This window comes from Felis catus, chromosome B1 (genome assembly GCF_018350175.1).
Source record: "Felis catus isolate Fca126 chromosome B1, F.catus_Fca126_mat1.0, whole genome shotgun sequence".
Taxonomy (NCBI): Eukaryota; Metazoa; Chordata; class Mammalia; order Carnivora; family Felidae; genus Felis; species Felis catus.
Window position 1 is genome coordinate 198,884,580 of NC_058371.1, and position 18,446 is coordinate 198,903,025.

An 18,446-nucleotide genomic window follows, 5' to 3' on the forward strand; every position below is an offset into this window, starting at 1 on the left:
TAACCTACTCTGGATATTTGCTAAGAACCCTGGACTGCAGTTTCCAGAATTCAGCATGTGTTGACACACAGACAGACAGACAGAAAAGAAAATCTTAGGTTCTTAGTGTTAGCGAGATCATCGAAGAACTCAGGACCTAATGTCGAAACGTGAAGAGCCCATACAACGTTGAATGACCCACGGGGCTCAATGCAACTTTCACTTGTAAACAGGTCTCGGACCTCTTCAACCTCAAGCAGCAGCAGCAGCAGCAGCTTATCACGTGCTCAGCCTTTCCCCCCTCACTCCTCTGGCCCCAACCTTCTCTCTCCAGCTCCTTACCTTCTCGATCACACCTTAATCTAATTAGACATTCTCATCCTCACTCTTCTGGCGCCCCAAACTGCACTCACTTGGCATTGCTAGAACATTCCCATTTCCCAACTGTCCACTCCCGGCCGGTCTGGCTTTGCTCTGTGCCTCGCGCGTGCTACGTGATACACAGAGCGCGAAACAGGTAAATCTCTCTTCTCTTCCTGGATTCTCAAGACCAGAAGGGGCCTGGCAGGCGCTTACTGCTTTGATGGTGGGGGGCTCACCATCTCTCCCAGGTCGCCCGTTCTAGTTGGAACAGTACAAAGTTTTTTGTCCCTCTGAATCAGGTTCAGCTCGTGGGGCCCCCCTCCACTCCCTACGTGAGTCTTCTCTCTTCTCTAAGCTAAAAGTAGTCAAGACGCTCAAGCTTTCTTTAGTCTCCTCTGAATGCTGCAAATTACGGGCCTCAAAACTCAAATGCAGTTCACAGAACGGACTGGATATTCTGTGCGTCAGCAGGAAATGCAGGGGAAAGCAGAAACATCACCTCCCTTATTCTAGCCTTTAGGTTTCTATTAATGCCGCCGAAGAGTGTACTCACTTTCATGTCACTGGGTCAGGACGACTTAATAGCTAACGTTATTTCTTTCACGACTGGTGCTGCTAATCTCCACCTTCACTATATTCCTATTTTCCCCTGGCTTCCTGTTATTTGCCACTTGACCATTCTGCCATTAAAGACACCTGTAATTAAAAATAATTTTAAAAATGGGATGAAAGTGGGGCTGGAAAAGCATGGAATTATCATAGTCCCCTCCAGCTCCCTGAGCTGGACAACCAGCTCAACGAGTCACACATGCCCCAATAGTCCAAATCCTCAGTCCATTAAAAAAAAAAAAAAAAAAAGTTTCCTCTACAAAATATCATGGAGCCTTGTTAAGTGCCTTCTGAAAGCAGATCTCCTCACCTACCTGGCCCAGCAACTGACACTAATGAGGCTGGGGGGAGGGGGGGCGTGGGGAGCAGTATGGCTCCTGCTTTGTAAGCCTGTGCTGGTTAATCATCACTACTTTCTTCTCTGTGTGCCTGGAAACCTTTCTTTTATTTGTTCCCTTGACAAATATGTAAGACCCAGAACGGGCCAGGCACAGGAAGAAAGGAGGTAATAAAGAAGAGAGGGAGGGAGGACGACGAACACAGGAGGGGTTCCAACCCAAGGCTGCTACATGACCTCACACTGCTTTTCAGATCCCCTCCAAGCCCTGTCTGGTCCGGAGATTATGCACAGAGCACATATTCAGAGACTGTGTGCGTACAATGCGTGCAGAGAAACTGAATGTGTAGAGCTGGTATTTTGTGTGTGCAGACAGACCTGTGTGCAGAGACAGGGTGTGCAGGGTGCATGGGTGCTGCGTTGCTCCCAGTCCCGGTAATTCAAGCACAGACTCTACAGAGGTGAGTTCTCATCCAGCTCTGACGCTGGCGATACACGGTCTTGCTGCGCTTATGTTACTTCTCGGGCCCTGACCTCCGTACAAACGAGAGAAGGACTCTGAAGGCCACCACAAGCCCTCGACGAAAGTAATGTCCGTGGAGGGTCTGACACCACATCTGGCACGTAGCACCTGCCCAAACGTTGTAAGTTTTCTTCTCCTGCTTCCCCTTCATCCCTGCTTGAGTCCCACCCACGAGGCCAGGCTGGTGTGCACTGGGGACCGCGTGGGGCAGTGAAGGGAAGGGGAGCTGTAGAGACCTGGGCCACGCTAAACGGCTATGGCCTCTCACCAAGTTGCAGCACCAAGGAGTGTGGGAAGTGGCAGAGTCAGAAGAAGAAAAAACCTGGATTTGGTGCAAACCCAGCACAATCGGAGGACTAGTAACTAACACTTACTGGGTGCGTGCTCTGTGCCAGGCACCAGGCTCAGAGCCTGAGACGCACATACTGACTTGCTTAACCCTCATACCACCGCTCGGGGTCGGGGGGGGGGGCCTGCCCCCCTGTGAAAGAAAGAGAAAGAAACTGAGGCCCAGAGAGAAGACGCACACACTGCTCGTGGCTCCACAAAAGGTCGCTGACATAGCACAATGCGGTCCCAGACAGTCTGGCCGCAGAGCCAACGAGAACCGCCTCCATGGTGATGGGCGGCCCCCACAGCCTCCGCGGGCAGGAGCAAAGGCAGCCAAGGGGACACAGGGCAAAGAGCAAAGGGCAGTGGCAGAGGCAACCCGACCCAGGGTCCGTTCCACGAGGGCGGGGCATCTGGAGAAGCCTTTCTGGAAAGCAGCTCAGGGGCAGCTCACCTGGGCACAACCCACTCGGGAAAAGGGCTGAACTTGGCCTCATGCCGCCGTCCCTCGGGACTCTGGCCCCCTCCACGTCCAGCTTAACACTAGTGCACGAGGTGAAAAGCACATGACACCTACATGACACAAAAGGCCACACCGGGTTCGAACACACCTTCTCACACCAAGTCCCCCCAGAGTCAGAAGGGATCGCTGAGTCCTCAGCTGTGTATCAGAGGAAGCGACTGGTTTGAGCTAAGGGGCCACGAAGAGAGCGTAAACTGGATGCTGGATGCTAGAATCACAGGCGGTGAGCGAGACACCCGTACGAGAAGAGGCCTGGCGCAGGGAGACAGCCCCCTCACCCTCAGCCCTCGCCAGCCGGGTGCGGAGCGGGTGACGGGCACCGCTGAAACGGCATTTCTGTCCTGGCAAGCACTCAGCTTCCTGTCAGTCCCGTGTCCTGGCGGGATGCGCCTCCAGTGTCCCTCCCCTGCACCCCAACACACTCTCCTCCGCATCTTTCCTCCTTTTCCTCAGTGCAGGTGCTCTCTTCCAAAGAGCTGTCTCCGGACTCGCCGCACGCTTTCCCCGCCACCTCCGTTCACACCTGCACCCCACAGGCCGCCCGTGCCCATTCGGCTCCTTTGGAGAACACAGAGTGCTTCTGGGCAGGTGTGCTGGACGGGCAGGGTGGGGGACCCCGCTCCCGAGCCAGCTCTAGGACCTCAGGGTCACTGCTCTGGGCCTCAGTTCCTCACCCACACGCTGTGAAGGTTAGACGACAACGTCCTTTTGACTCAAACTCGGAGATACCTTTTGGTGCTCGATCAACTTCAAAGTTCCTTATGACCGAACCCTGCTGGCTTCTTTTCAATCCTTTTATGCTTTCCTAGGTGCTCAGCAGGAGTCTAATGGTATATGTACTTGGGATCCTCATTCATTAGGGTTATTGTTATTTCTGGCTCAGGGATTTCAGCATAGAACCTTGGAAAGTCTGGTCATAAGAAATTAGGAACATTTAGGTAAAATAGAAACAAAAGAGGTACCTGGCTTGTACGTATCCTAAATGTTGCTGGGTAAACTTGCAACAAAAGTGGTGACGACACACATGTAATGCCTGCTATTAGAGAAGAGCTATCAGGACTTTGTGCAAAGGATGCCACCTGACCTTCATCAGAACCCTGTGGGGGGGGGGGGGCACTATAATTCCCTCTCTCTAGAGGGGAGGGGCAAAATAATGGGCTCAAGGTCTCCATCGGAAGTGGGAGAGCCGTCCTCCTACCTCTCCTGGCTCTCACTGTGCCCTTCAGAACTTTGACAAGAGGGTAAGAGGAAAACGCACTCCGTTTATATTTTAGTTCCTCGAATTAAAACCCCAACCCTATCTCTAAAATTATTCAGATAGCTTACAAAACAAACTGTGAAATTCAAATTCGAGTTTCATTTTCTAGGCAGGGGGGTTATATTCTTAACTTCTTGAGCCGCCTTCCAGAAAGAATCATGAGATATTTTATGGCTCCTTACCTTTCTCAAGGGCACAGACGCCTCGGAGACTCTGGCAGAAGCTCTGTATCTGATCTCTTCCCTAAAGGAAATAAATATTCCCACAGGCACAAAACCATTTTCTGCTTTCCATTCTGAGAGTCAGAGGAACTCGGTTAAGGAACTCGGAACCACAGGAACTCAGGTCAAGAACCTCTGGTGTCGAAACACGGTTCAACCAACAGACACAAGCACGGGAGGGTACAAGCTTTCTGCAGACTTCTGGGCGGAAGGCAGCATTTCAGCTCGGCGCCCAGAGACAGCAGCCGGCCGCCCGTCTGCGGAGTCGTCAGCACGGGAACACTGACCAGTCACACTGAAGGATGGGGGGAGAAGCGCGGGCCCCAGGGCCTCCAGGGCCGGGGACGGACCGGGACGGACCACCGGCACGACGGCCACCACACGCCCGCCTTACAACGTGTCATCAGCGTCCTAAACGTTTGGTGTTTACCACGTGTCAGGCGCCGCGTGAAGCCCTTGCATTTGCGTAACAGAGGGAAACGGCCGAGGAAACCGAGGCACAGAGTCGTCGAGGAACCTGCCCAAGGTCCTACCGCCAGCAAGGTGAAAGGCCGAGGTCCGTGTTCCAAAAGACACTCCAAAGCCTCCGCTCTTAACTTCGCTGGCCTGCGCCCCCAAACTCGGGCCCTTCAACGTGAACACCTGAGCTGAGGACCAGAGGAGAGCCTCCAGGGAGCCCTTTACCGCCTGCCCCACGCCAAACTCACTGAGACGGAGCAGTCCGCTTCGCTTATCAGCAGCTCCAAAAGCCCGTGCTAAATGTCTTCTAAAGCCGGCCAGTCCGTGTTAGAAAATACTAAGCACGTAGGGGCGCCTGGGTGGCGCAGTCGGTTAGCGTCCGACTTCAGCCAGGTCACGATCTCGCGGTCCGTGAGTTCGAGCCCCGCGTCGGGCTCTGGGCTGATGGCTCAGAGCCTGGAGCCTGTTTCCGATTCTGTGTCTCCCTCTCTCTCTGCCCCTTCCCCGTTCATGCTCTGTCTCTCTCTGTCCCAAAAATAAATAAACGTTGAAAAAAAAAAAAAAAAGAAAATACTAAGCACGTAAAACACACCTCCACTCCACGGCGGTACCTTCCGTATCCCAGGAATACGTTTGCTCCTTTTTGCGGTGAAAATTAAAAGGCTTTTTTAGAAGCGTGTGTCCAAGAAGAACTGCGTCAGATTCGTTTTGGATTCCCAAAGCCTGGCAGGGTTCCTAGCTCCGCAAATGCTGCTGAATCAGTGATATATTTTATCAAGAATGTGTCATTCTAAAATACACATGAAGGAACAGCCGTTCCTAAAACAGGTGGTTACGATGTATTAAAAGTTTAAAAAACTATGGAGTTTTCTCACACGGGTTTTGCAAATGTCTCAGTGTATACCAAAGGCACACTCCCCGTGTAACAAGCAGCCAACGACTGCACACAGCTGGTAATCAAAGCAACCCTCCCTGCGTAAGGTGAAGGGCATCAAGTGTGTGGCCACAAACAGGTTCTAGCCCAAAGGCAGCTTTCTTTTTAAATTTTTTAATTTATTTTGAGACAGAGAGAGACAGAGCGTCAGCAGGGGAGGGGCAGAAAGAGAGGGAGCCACAGAATCCGAAGCAGGCTCCAGGCTCCGAGCTGTCGGCACAGAGTCCGACGCGGGGCTTGAACTCACGGACCGCAAGATCATGACAGGAGCCAAAGTCGGACGCTTCACCTACTGAGCCACCCAGGCGCCCCGCCCAAAGGTAGATTCTTACTAGGAAGGTTAAATAAATGCACTCAAAAACAGGAAATGCTGCCCTACTGACATTTTTTAAACCATCTTTTTATTTGAATTATAATATCAACCATAAGAAGGAAACGTTGGCGAGGATGACAAGGACCGGCACATACACCTACAGGAGTGGGAAGACCGCACATAAAACTGACATCCCGCCAGCTGCTCCCACTCTCATTCTCCTGGGGTCCTAGCCCTGGGTAGAAATTAGGAGTGGGGAACAACACAAATCCCCTCACGCGCAAGCCCGGGGCACAGGCTAGTTCTCCCAATCTTCCACCCACGGCAGCAAGTACCGTTCCCGTCCACCAGGTGGTGCCCTGCACCACACTGTTCTTCCACAAACCGTACAGGACATCAAAATGACAACAGCCTGGTTTTAAGATGATTTGTCTCTTGAGGATATACATTTGGTTTAAGTTTCCACTGCAAAGTTAGAGTTCTTAAGATAGGTCATGCAGATCAATTGCTCCTGTAATCTGAAACTCAAAAGAGCAAGTAATATCTAAACAAGGGGAAGGGGTGGCCCTGAGCTTATAAGGTTCTCTAAAAGCCAGGAGACAGTCAGCCTGGCTACTTCTAATCTCATCATCAAAACTGCTACCTCGTCCAGTTTCTGCTTCACATCAGCAAGGAGAAGAGTGAAACCAACGACGGGCAGTACAAAGGGAGAACACACATTCAACTTCCATGCCACCTGATGGAGGCCGATGATTTACATTCAACAGAAAACACTGCTTGATAAGACTCAAGCCCCAAAAGTGCAAGTGCTTTGCTTCACTAAAACATGTATTTTTCTCTGCTGGCAAAAACAAAAGCAAAGGACTCCGTGTGCATTTTATCATGAAGGTCTGAGAAAGACGGCTTGGTAACAAGACACCAGCCTCTCCTCCAAAGTCATCTTTCAACGGAGTGAATGGGAATAAAACGCAAAGCGTGCTGGCCTCAAGCAGGAATACAAACGTTCAAGTTCCGAGCACAGTCCAGGCGTTGTTTCATCGCTCCCTGTCCTCCAAGAAAATACAGATCCCTTTCCTTCATTACGATCTCCTTTGGAATGAATAAGTACTTCCGTACATGTGCAAAAAAAAAAAAAGGGGGGGGGGCAGAAAATATCATTTCAAGGAATGTCACAAAACATTCCAACATCCTCTGCTTGAAAAAAACGAAAATAAGATTGGTTTCTTGGATTTAGAACAAAACTAAAAATCTCTAACTGCTAAGTTTTATAAAATAGGGACTAGCCTGATAAAAATTGATTCTTACATAACTGTTCAAAATGGCATAACATGATTAGTTGCTAATAAATCATCTGCCAGAGAAAAATCTGTGTATAAAATAAACTAGAAAAGTAATGGTTAGATCCCGAGCTATATGTTACATACAGATCTTGATTTTGAGAATCAAAGCCGCTCTCTTCATCCTGCTTTTAAGATGTACTGTTTTACTTAGACACAAAAATTTTTAAGCCTTATATTCGAATATTATATTCAGAACTCAGTGTGGATGCTTTAAAAGTAAAACCAGTATATACAATTTAAATCTGTCTTAATAGTTTTTATCATTAGGTAAAAGTATCTGAAACACCACTAGGTAAAAATTTCCTTTCTTATCACAGAAACAAATTTCAGTGAAAGCCACGTGTCAATTTGTAAGCAATAAAATTGTCATCAAAACGTAACACTGTCCACCCAAACACATCTATACGCACTTTTAAGGGACCCATGTGGCAGTGTCCTGAGGAAAAAAAGGAAAGGAAAACTTTACAACGTTCAAGGCATCTTTCAAAACCTCTACAGTATGTGTTAGCCGATGTCTGATGATTACTATTTCAAAAGCGCCTGGATGTAATAATTAGTAAAGTGATATCCTTCTACACTCACAGTGTCCCTACAGTAAAAAGTGAACAAATTTCCCCAAGAACTGGAGTGTAAGCAACTAAAATTAAAATGTCAATTTGCAGTTGTGAGGTGAATGCCCTAACAAGGAGACTTAAAACATATTTTAGGTTAAGGCTTTTAAATATTATTTTTATTTATTTATACTCTGTGATTGTGGTCTATTTCAATCATCAAACCAACTAAAAACTTTTTCCTCCTTGCAAAATTAAGAATCTCACCATCTGCTAAAATGTAATGCTTACTTTGTAAAAACGTGTTTACATTTTCCTGGCAAACAAGTATGCATTTTGTTCTTTAAATGGAGTCTATAAATAAATATATAATTTCTCTGCCTATAGTTGCAAAGAGGCACCCTTTGGGATTCCTATAGCAATCACTAAGGCTCTTAAAAGAATTGTTAAACTTCATCCATATTGAAAAACTCACGTTTAACCCTTATTTTCAGTTACAGCCAAAGTCTTTGTTCCAGATCCACAGAAATGGACACCCCTCTCACTGCAGTGTGTTTTAGAAGAAAACATGATTAAATGTCACATCTGACTTTCACAGATCCCCAATTTGCTTCTTGCATGTTTATTATCAAACTCTAATCATGACTTTCACAAACTTATTTATACTTTCACACAAACTTCCAAAGTTTTCCCAACTTAAATAAAAACCCACAAAAACTGTGGGAAATGTTTCGCTTGAAAGATAAAAGTAAACTGGTCCAAATGTACGTTTGCAATAATCAGTGTTTACTTTCATTGCTCACACAGCTTACAGCACTTTCAGTATCTGCATTCAACTTAATTTTCTCCTCTCTTAAAAAAAAAAAGGAGGGAAAGTAGTTTTCTTTCTCCCCCGTTTTGCTCTTAAAATATAAACTCATTTAATGCAAAGCATTCCTGAATCAGGCATGTTTTAAACTACAAGCATATCTAGTCTCAACAGCATTCATGTTACATACAAAATGCCACTTCTTTCAAAACTTCAGTCTGAATATTTTGTAAATCTAATTTTACTTTTCCTAATAAACAGAAGACGTTTTACTACACAAGACCCAATTACAACTTTAGTAAATGAAAATAGCAAAACGAACAAACAAACAGATACTACAGTACTAAAGTAGGAAAGAGGGTATTAATTCATTTACTTAAAAAGTTGGGGATTTGCACTTCCATAGATGTTGCACTACATTTATTAAAATACGACGTACTTTTAGCCTAGAAAAAATTTATCAGTTAACAGTTATCTACTCAGAGAGAAAGTATACTCTCAGTAAGTAAAACACTAGAAACCATTTATGCTGTCCTTGTTCAGAGCTGCTTAGAAAACTGGGCTATGTACTTTTAAAATAATCATTAAAAACAGTCTAAAGGGTAACTGTGATATAGTTAATCCACAGTCAACTGATACCATCTAATTCTAGAGACAGAAATCTGTCTCTCAAAGGGGATCTAAGAATACCCATATTTGTAATACAGTAACGTGTGTTAAAGGTAATAAAATGACAAGAAAATATTTCCTAATAGAATGAATATATTTTAAAGTTTGTATGACTGGCAACAGAAAAGACTTCTTTACTATTTAAAAAAAAAAAAAAAAAAGTCTCCTGACAAGAGATTCTGGGTTTGAAGTATGCCACACCCCAGTTCCCAGGCCACGAATCCCAGTTCATTTTTTAAAATGAGGTCTATTTCCTGTAATTTTAGATATTTTAGAGTACAATTATTTTACATTTTTATGATGCCTTTGGGGTATCATTACAAATATTTTTATGTGTTTAAAGTTAGGAAAGTAAAATTAAGTAATAGCTTCTCTTAAAAAGAGCTGTCAACTCTCTCCTGAACAAAAATCTTTGTTTTAAAGCAATCTAGAGATTTATATCCCTAGTAACCATAGAAATTAATCTTAAGCTTTAGAAAAAAATTACATAAAATGCTCCTTATTTAATTAAAATCAGAGCTCTGCTCTTTAGAAATAAGGACCCTCTTTTGAACAGAAAGAACTCTCTCCACAGAGTAGAATTGTTTTAAGTCAAGGTAGCATTCTTTGTGATAAAGTAATCAAACACATGTTTAATTGACTCTTGAATTTGTGTGCACACGAAGTTAAACACTTTGTTGGAAAGGATTTGCTCCGGGAAAACACTCACCGAACACTTCTGGCAAGAAAAGAAAGTGAAACGCACAGGATCCAAACCGTGTTTGTACATTATCTAGGCGGTATAAAAAGAGCAAAGAATTTAACAGTAACAATGAGGAGAACCACTCCCAGCAGAACTCACTTTGTTTCCACTAGGAAACTGGAAATACTATTCACCGTGCCTTAATAGGAAGACCCATCAACACATCAGAACTCAGACTTCATCCCGTGATGACTATCACTTTCTACTTCACGCACTAAAACAGAGACATATTCTGAATTCTCCTCTCCCCATCTGACTGTGAAGTTTCGCTCAGATTTAGAAGCCAGTGGGGGACGTCTGGGGAGGGGGCAGCGTTCTCCCCAGCCACTCTCTTCCCCAGCAGCCTGACAGAACGTGTGCATCTGAGGGACGGTCAAGACAAGCCCCTCAAACGTTTGTAAGATGTCAAAGTTTTCAAGGCTTATGAAACTCAGGTTCCGAAGAAATCTGGTGAACTCTCACGAGACTTAAATTTCACAGCTTCAGGTTTTTTCTGCATAATGAATATTTTTTAAAGTTAAGTCACATTCTGTTCCCACTATACTTTTTAAAACATGCTAATTTGGACTTTGCATTTTGGAAAAGTTGAGATAAACACAAAAAAGGTTAAGAGCTCAGTGTAGAATCAGGAAACAAAGATAGTGATGGCCATGTCAAAAACCAATATTAAATATTTGCAAAGTGCTCGTACAGTATATCGTAAACACCAAGTAAAGTGCAAACTACAAATGTTCCTGCTTTCAGACCGTCCAAGTCTTTGACGAGGTCTGGATAGGTGTTTCTCCATGCGAATTTAGGCTCTGCTAAGCCGGCTAAACAGTTATCATCTTCTCTAAGAAACCCGCTTTTTGGGAAAAGACACAGGCATTTACCCCCACACTGTCCATAGCTAATTTCACAGTCCTCCAGAGGAAAAATTTCCCAAGGGTTTGAGCGAATCGAGACGTCTTGTATATGGCACAGAAAATGATGAGGAATTACAAATGGTAAGAATAGGTAGTCTCCACCGTACCTGACTCCAGATTGTGGTCACCTTGGTGATTCTAAAAACTCTTTCGGGGGTGGGGGAGCGGGGATTGCTCTGGGCCGGGCAGGGGAGATGGGACACAGGAATCAGGAACTTTGATTCTGACATTAGGAAGCGGCACACCTTAGCGTCTTCATCGCAGACTGCACACGTCCCTCGCAAGCAGGCCCCAAATTCGACATACATGTCACATGTCAATGAACTGGTTCACTTTTCATTCAAATTCGAGTAATCACCAAGGACAGAAATCTACAAATCTATTCTCAAGTATCGGTAGAAAACGATGTTTAGTTGTAAAATAATCTCAGAGCATAATGCCGTTTTTGAAGCTTTAACAACATGATGTTTAGTAGAAACAAAATGCCAGCGTCTGCCTGAGTTGCAATACCTTCCTTTCCCCTCTGCTCTTCACCACAGACAAGCGAGACCTTATGAGATAACAACACCGTTTTCACAGCAAACACAAGAACCGGAAAGAGGTTCGTGGGCTTTTCATCACGGTTCTGTCGGTATTTTCTTGGTGCCTCTCTCTCTCCTGTAGGAAAAACTGACAAGGTAAACATAAACTCTTTCTCCTACTTCCTTAACCCCATGTCCCATGGTGGCTTCCTTTAGGACTTTACCTAACAGGCATAAGTGTGCCTTGGGGGTCAGATATTCCAGGCCCGAAGTGTTTTTCCGAAAGGTTACAGAACATAGACTGTGATGAAGTAAAAAGTAGCAACAATCAAGGCAACAGAAAGCGTTTGTTAACCAACTGCTCGTACACGTATACGGTACAGAAGAAGCGTCTGGGCTCACACTGTGCTCCTGGTCAAGTCACTTCTTCCTGCTTCGTTTCCTTGCTTGTAAAAGGACGAGACTGCATTCCCTGATCCCTGAGGCCCATCTGAGCTCCAGAAACTCCATGACTTTTTGTATCTGACTGAAAACGAACAGTGTATTTTCAAGCAGTCTTTCATATCCGGTTTTATGGGTAACTAGAATTTAATTTACAACGGAAAGAACAGAGCATTTATTTCCGACAACCTACTACGGGACAGAGCACACTTCGTATTTTCACAACAATATTACCACCCTTCCCATTTTATAGGTGAGAAAACTAAGGCTCAGATTAGCCCCAGATGCAAAGTTACATGTGTCCAATGAACTATTCATGCTCTTTGCACACACACGGGCTCTCCCCGGATGCAGAATAACGATACGCTGAATCACCGCTGAGAAACTGCCGATCCAGTGCTTGTGAGTGGGAGATGCCGTGCCGGGTGGGACGTACCATCCCTCCGTGCACCCCACTGTACACAGCTAAACCACAGAGTAGTCCGCCCTTAACCGCAACAGGTCATTAAACACCTACATCTGCCATGAAATTGGGGGAAAGGGGGAATGGTAGACTGGACAAACAGGGAGGGAGCGTGACCTTGGACCTCGGAAACAGGAAAAGAGGGTACAAGGTACTTCTCTCCCCACTGGCCTCCTCTACGAGCTTCCAGAGGAGTTCAAACCAGAAGCAGGGCTGAGAACCACCGATGACGAGGGCACAGGAAAGAGGACTCTGGAGTCAGTCACTAGCTGTTTCCCAAATACTTAACCTATCTTTGCCTCAGTTTCTCCGTTTGTAAAATGGGAAAAACTAATAGCGCATACCTCACTGGGTGTGGGAAGATGAAATGGGTGTTTTCCACAAAGGGCTCAGAGAAATGCCTGGCTCACAACAAGCACTGTGCAAACAGCCGAAGGCCTCGAATGCCCAGGAAAGGGCTTTCCGCAGGCCAACGGTGTTAAATGTTCTCTTACGCAGACGTGACAGATGACAGCCCTTCTTCTTTCTTGTGGTCTTTCTTCCCTGTATATTTAACTCTCTATTTAAATGCAAAAAATAAATGGTAACCTCATGCCAGTTCACCTCCAGCTTCCCCACCCGTGTGTGAATCTACAAGCAGGAAAAAACAATAATAAAGTTCATTTTTAGGGAAAGTAACCTGTTGAGTTACTATAACAAGGAAGGTTTTTCATTTTAAAGGAGGGTCTCACAGTACCCTAGCGGAAAGAATAGAACAAGTTACAATGGATGGATGAAAGAGTTCAAAACAAATGACAGAGCACAGTGGTGCTACCTAAAAACTGCCCAAATCTGAAACACTGGGCTGGTGAACGAGAACATCAGTGACCATCACGTTACGTCATTTTAAGAAATCCTGTAGACGAATCACATTTTTTTAATCTTTATTTTTGAGAGAGAGAGAGAGTAAGTGGGGGAGCAACAGAGACAGAGGGAGACACAGAAGCAGAAGCAGGCTCCAGGCTCCGAGCTGTTGGCACAGAGCCCTACACGGGGCTCGAACTTGGGATCCACAAGTTCATGACCTGAGCCCAAGTGAGATGCTCGAACGACTAAACCACCCAGACGCCCCGAATTACATCTCTTTAAATAAGTGTGGCTTCGCCAAAACCTGTTTGTCATATGCACTTTCAAAAACAAGATTTCTTCCCCCCCCCCCTTTTTTTTCCGTTTCTTCTTTACATTCCCGAGACAAAGGTAAAGCAGATAGCGCTAAGATCCTCAATTTCAAAATGAAGACACGGAGAGTCAGAAGGCCTGCCCAAGGCCACCGCTGAGGTGAAGCCCGATTTCTTAAACAGCAGCGCCAGCGGGGAGGTCAGGGGAAACGCAGCGGCCTGGGCAGCGAGGCGAAGCGGCGTCCAAAGCCCGCAGAGGCCTCCCCCCTCCGGGTCAGTCCCCGCGTGGGAACCCGGCGCGGGCAGATGCCGTGGCGGCCGCCGCTGCGTCAGCGACGGGAGCCGGGGCTCGACCAGGAGGCCCGGTGCCAGAGGCCCCGTCGCTGCGCGCTGCTCCCTGCCGCCCACCGAGCTACGCCAGCCGATCGGCCGGCTCGGCCGGCAGTCTCTGCGGCCTGCGTGGCTCCTGGGCGCAGGCCCCTCCGCTCATTCCGGCGGCCTCGCCCGTGGCCAGTGATCGCTGCTGGCCCTGGGCAGCCTCCCCCGTCCCCGATCCAGGGTCCACGCTCCCACGCCGCCCACCGCGCTAGCCCGGGCTCTGGAGGAGGAGGAGGGGGAGGAGGAGGAGGAAGGAGAGGGAGAGGAGGAGGGGGAGGGGGAGGAGGGGGAGGAGGGGGAGGAGGGGGAGGAGGGGGAGGAGGGGGAGGAGGGGGAGGAGGGGGAGGAGGGGGAGGAGGGGGAGGGGGAGGAGGAGGAGGAGAGGGAGGAGGGGGAGGGGGAGGAGGAGGGGGAGGAGGAGGAGCCGGGCCTGGGAGAAGCGTGCTGTTTGACAATCAGCAGCTTGGCGTGTCCTTCCAAGCCTCCCATGATGCTGCCTACACAACAGCCGGCAGAAACGCTGGCCTTCTCACCCTTGCCGTGCTCAGCAACCGCCGCGCCGTGGGTTCTGGAATCCGAAAAGGCCTGTCGCCAGCCACAGCAAACCACGGGGCCGTGTGCAGACTGCGGTGCTCTGAGGCCGAAGCGCTCGGGGCGTGCAGAGAGGACAGGCGCAGGGAGGCTGTGCGGAGCAGGGACTCACACGACCCGCGCAGGACGCGGGGAGGAGGTTCCCTCCCGCGCCAGCCGCCAGCCCAGGCAAACCGGCCTGTGTCTGAGGGCGCTTCGCGGACGCCTAGCCAACGTTAAGAGCTGGCTTCTTCATGGTTTACACAGAAACGAATTCCATAAAGCCAGCGTTTCAAGCCGCGTACTTTCTGAGGACTGCGGTTGGGCCCGCCACCCGCGCGCCACCACCCAGACTGGCTGCAGGAATGAATAATCGCAGACCTGCAAGAGGACAATGGCCCAGATTCCCCCTCGGGCTCCACAGAGCCCGGGGAGCCGGGAAAGACAGGGCACTCCCCTCCTCGCCCCCCAGGATCGACACAAGAAGGCCTCTGTGGTGCAGGTTTAGGACAGGGTGACCTCTGACTCAGCTCTGAGGCTCAGGCTGGAGTGCCAGGATCATTAGACAACATGCCAACAAAGAGCACAGACTTCCAGTTTCCAAGATGTTTATTATGCACCATCAATGAAGCAAAACTGTTGGGGGGGGGGGGGCGTGGAGGTTGGGGAAGGAAAACTAGAAAAAAATGAAGTCATCATTCAACTTATTCGGCAATGACTGACCAGGCCCCAGAACAGAAATGTTGCTTCATTATTCTGTCATAAATACCAAAAACATCAACAGGTGATTGAACATCTATTTACTCATTCACTGGCACTCACAGAACACGATGCACCGGGCAGTTTTAACCTGACCTACGAAGGGGAGCCCGGGGGGCTCAATCGGTTAAGCGTCAGACTCTTGATTTCCGCTCAGGTCGTGATCTCACCGTTCGTGTGTTCAAGCTCCAAGTCAGGCTCTGCACTGACAGCACAGAGCCTGCTTGGGATTCTTTCTCTTTCTTTGCCTCGCGCGCGCGCGCGCACGCTCTCTCTCTCTCTCTCTCTCTCCCCCACCCCCCCATCCTCAGCCACTCATGCTTACTTGCACTCTCTCTCAAAAGAAACCCTAAAAATAAATAAACAAACAAATAAGTAGGGAGGGGCACCTGGGTGGCTCGGCCGGTTAACCATCTGACTCTTGATTTGGGCTCAGGTCATGATCTCACGGTTCATGAGATTGAGCCCTGCATCGGGCTCTGCACTGGTAGCACGGAACCTGCTTGAGATTCTCTCTCTCTCTGGCCCTCCCTGCCCCCCGCACACATGCATGCTCTCTCTCTCTCTCTCTCTCTCTCTCCAAATAACTTTAAAAAACCAAATAAAAAATAAAAACACTGTCGTAAAAATATCAACTCAGTTAATTCTCATCAACAACAACCTTATGAGGTATAATGTTATCCCTATTTTCCATATGAGGAAACTAAAGCAGAGACCAGTAAAAACTGTGCCCAATGTCACTCAGCTAACATGTAGCATAACTGGATTAAAACCCAGTTAATGTGGCTCCAGAATCTTTGTTCTTAAGTGCTGTCTATACTGCCTAACATGCTAGAACTTATAAAATCTGCCGGTAAGAGATGTGTCCACCGGTCCTCAGAATCACCATGTCATGCCGTCCTGTGATACATCTACTATGCCCAGGACAAAATTCGTATGGTGCCTACTGAGGTCAACTAAGATGAACTCTACCTTCTGAGACACAAGAAGAGAGAGAGACAATACGCTACCCCAGCCAGAGAAAGTATTTCTGGGTGTTTACATCTGAAGGTATATGATATGTGTCAAAAAAGAGGTATGGCTACTAATTACTGTCACTGGACAGATGCTGCGGGTTTTTTTCTACTTGTTAGAAAAAGTCACTTAAGACGTTAATGATATTAATGAGGAAAATCAAACTTAACTCTCGCTCCACAGAACCTCAGTGAATACTGCTTGTGGTTATAAAGTTACAACTCATTTATACACATCTTCTCTAAATTTCGAAGTTGTTTGTTTTTAAGAATAAAAAGTGGAGGGAACAGCGTAGAGTAAAAAAAAAAAAAAAAAGCAAACAGATTTGAAGCAACTCTTTTACTTCCTTGCAAAGTAAGATAACAAGCCCAATAATAATAAACCCCACATGGCCGACTACTGCCAATGTATCAGCAAAGTTCCCTACTAGACTCCCTGTACTTTATTTTATCTTCACTCCTCAGCAATGACCGGCAATGACTGGCACAGTCCCAATCGTCCATTAATATTTACTGTACTGCTAAACAAAAGTGAGTCCACGTGTTTGGACTGTTCGTGTCATTGGTCCAATCCAAAATCAAAGACTTAATAATCTCTCCAAGGAATCCAGTTCTGTAACGTTAATTCACTAGTACATAACACCATTGTTGGGACAGAACAATCAGCTAACACAGCACAGGCAATCAGGATATTTAGGAAGTATAGTAACAGTTAGCTTATATCCAAATAGGTATAGGCTAGTATTCCCAAATATCAGGCAAATAACAAGGCAGTTTAAGTCTTAAGATAAAGATCTTGGTTTCATAACAGATGAGGAAAAAAGAGAGAAAAAGATGTGGACGATGAGAGATGCTGAACACCGGGGAGACGGGAATCTCCCTCTCTGAGGGCCTCTGACCACAGACATCATTTACTTCACAGGGCCTGGGGCTATTTCTGCAAGAAGACAGAAAGCTCACCTAGACGGCACATACCAGCTCTAGAATGCCTTGGTTATACAGCATGTGAAACAAAACACACAACCGGGCCAAACCCGCAAATGAAGAAAAAAGGTGCCACTGCTCAGCCCGGGGACAATTTGAGGCTCTCCTGAATTTACATAAAACAAACATTTCAAAAATTTACCCCAGTGCCTAACAAACTTTCCTTAAAAGATCTTTTCTTTTAAATTAAAAACAGTAGCTTTATTAATGCACAACCCATTTCAAATTTGAAACACAACTCTAAGCCATACCTTGTGGAATGGAAAGCCATAATTGTAATGTGGAATGAGACCAACTGAAATCAATGTAAAGTATCTGAAGTAAGTAAATACTTTTTTTTTTCCTAGGGGGTAGTATAAAACGTATGAAATTACATAGTAAGAAGTTATTAATTTGAAATTATGAAGTGGAATTGAGGACTTCAAAATATTCATAGATTTTTTTTTTTTTCCAAAGACTTTTGAAAGCAGAGAAAACCATATCATGCTCTGGAAAAGCTTACCTTTCAGAAAAACAGCATTTACTTTGCACAGTTGCTTGACCGTGTACTGCAGAGCAACAATAATCTGCATCCCCCCAAGCCCAGCACCGATTCAGGTGGAATTTTCAGGTTCACAGGTATTACACCAACTGGCTTCTACACACACACATTCGTTATTTAATAGCTAATCCAATTTAATTATTAAACCTGAGCCAGGTGAGAACAGGAACCGTGTCAAGTTACCTATAAAACAGACTATTATGGCAAGCAGGTTTATGAAAATTTCAACGATCACTAAGCAAAAGAATCACGAGCAGCAGAACATTACCGTGAAGTCAGAAGAACTAACCAAGCACCAGGCACTCAAAAACATTTGCTAAATCAAAGACTAAAGGAATATTCGTTCAATGGGGGAAAATGGCTCTTCAAATTTATTTTTTTCCAAATAAAATGACTGTTGATTTAAACAGCAGTTATTGTGGATTTCACCTGGCTGTCCATGGTCCAGAAGGGGCACTGTCCTCCACCATTAGGATCCACGCCCCCAGGGACAGAGGTGGGGCAGGCAGCCGCCTCAGCGATCCTATGATCCTATCCTCAAAGGGATTTTAAAGTGGGTTCTTCATCACTTGGTATTACAAAAAAATGTGCCTCTTCAACCATATTTCAAATTTCTTGTTTTGTAACTTTATTTTCTGCTTGTTGTGGATGGTTTATGAAATATGCAAAATATAAAGAAGAAAAAAAAATCAACCCATAATATCATCACCTAGAAATAAGCTTTTACCGCTTTGATATATTATGACCCATTTTGT

The 18,446-nt window shown here is 46.3% G+C and overlaps 1 protein-coding gene across 6 annotated transcripts in view; it reads right to left on the reverse strand.

Moving 5' to 3' along the window:
* STX18 (syntaxin 18) overlaps window positions 1-18,446 on the reverse strand; it is a 131,429-nt gene that overhangs the window by 71,198 nt on the left and 41,785 nt on the right. The window contains exon 1 of one of the 6 annotated variants that reach the window (XR_006597246.1): window positions 17,653-17,785. The exons of 4 other annotated variants lie outside the window; for them this stretch is intronic. The gene's annotated coding sequence lies outside the window, so the exon portion shown is untranslated. Of the gene's footprint in view, window positions 1-14,357; window positions 14,668-17,652; window positions 17,786-18,446 lie in introns of those variants that run through there. One more of the 6 variants, XR_006597247.1, reaches the window with a different exon arrangement.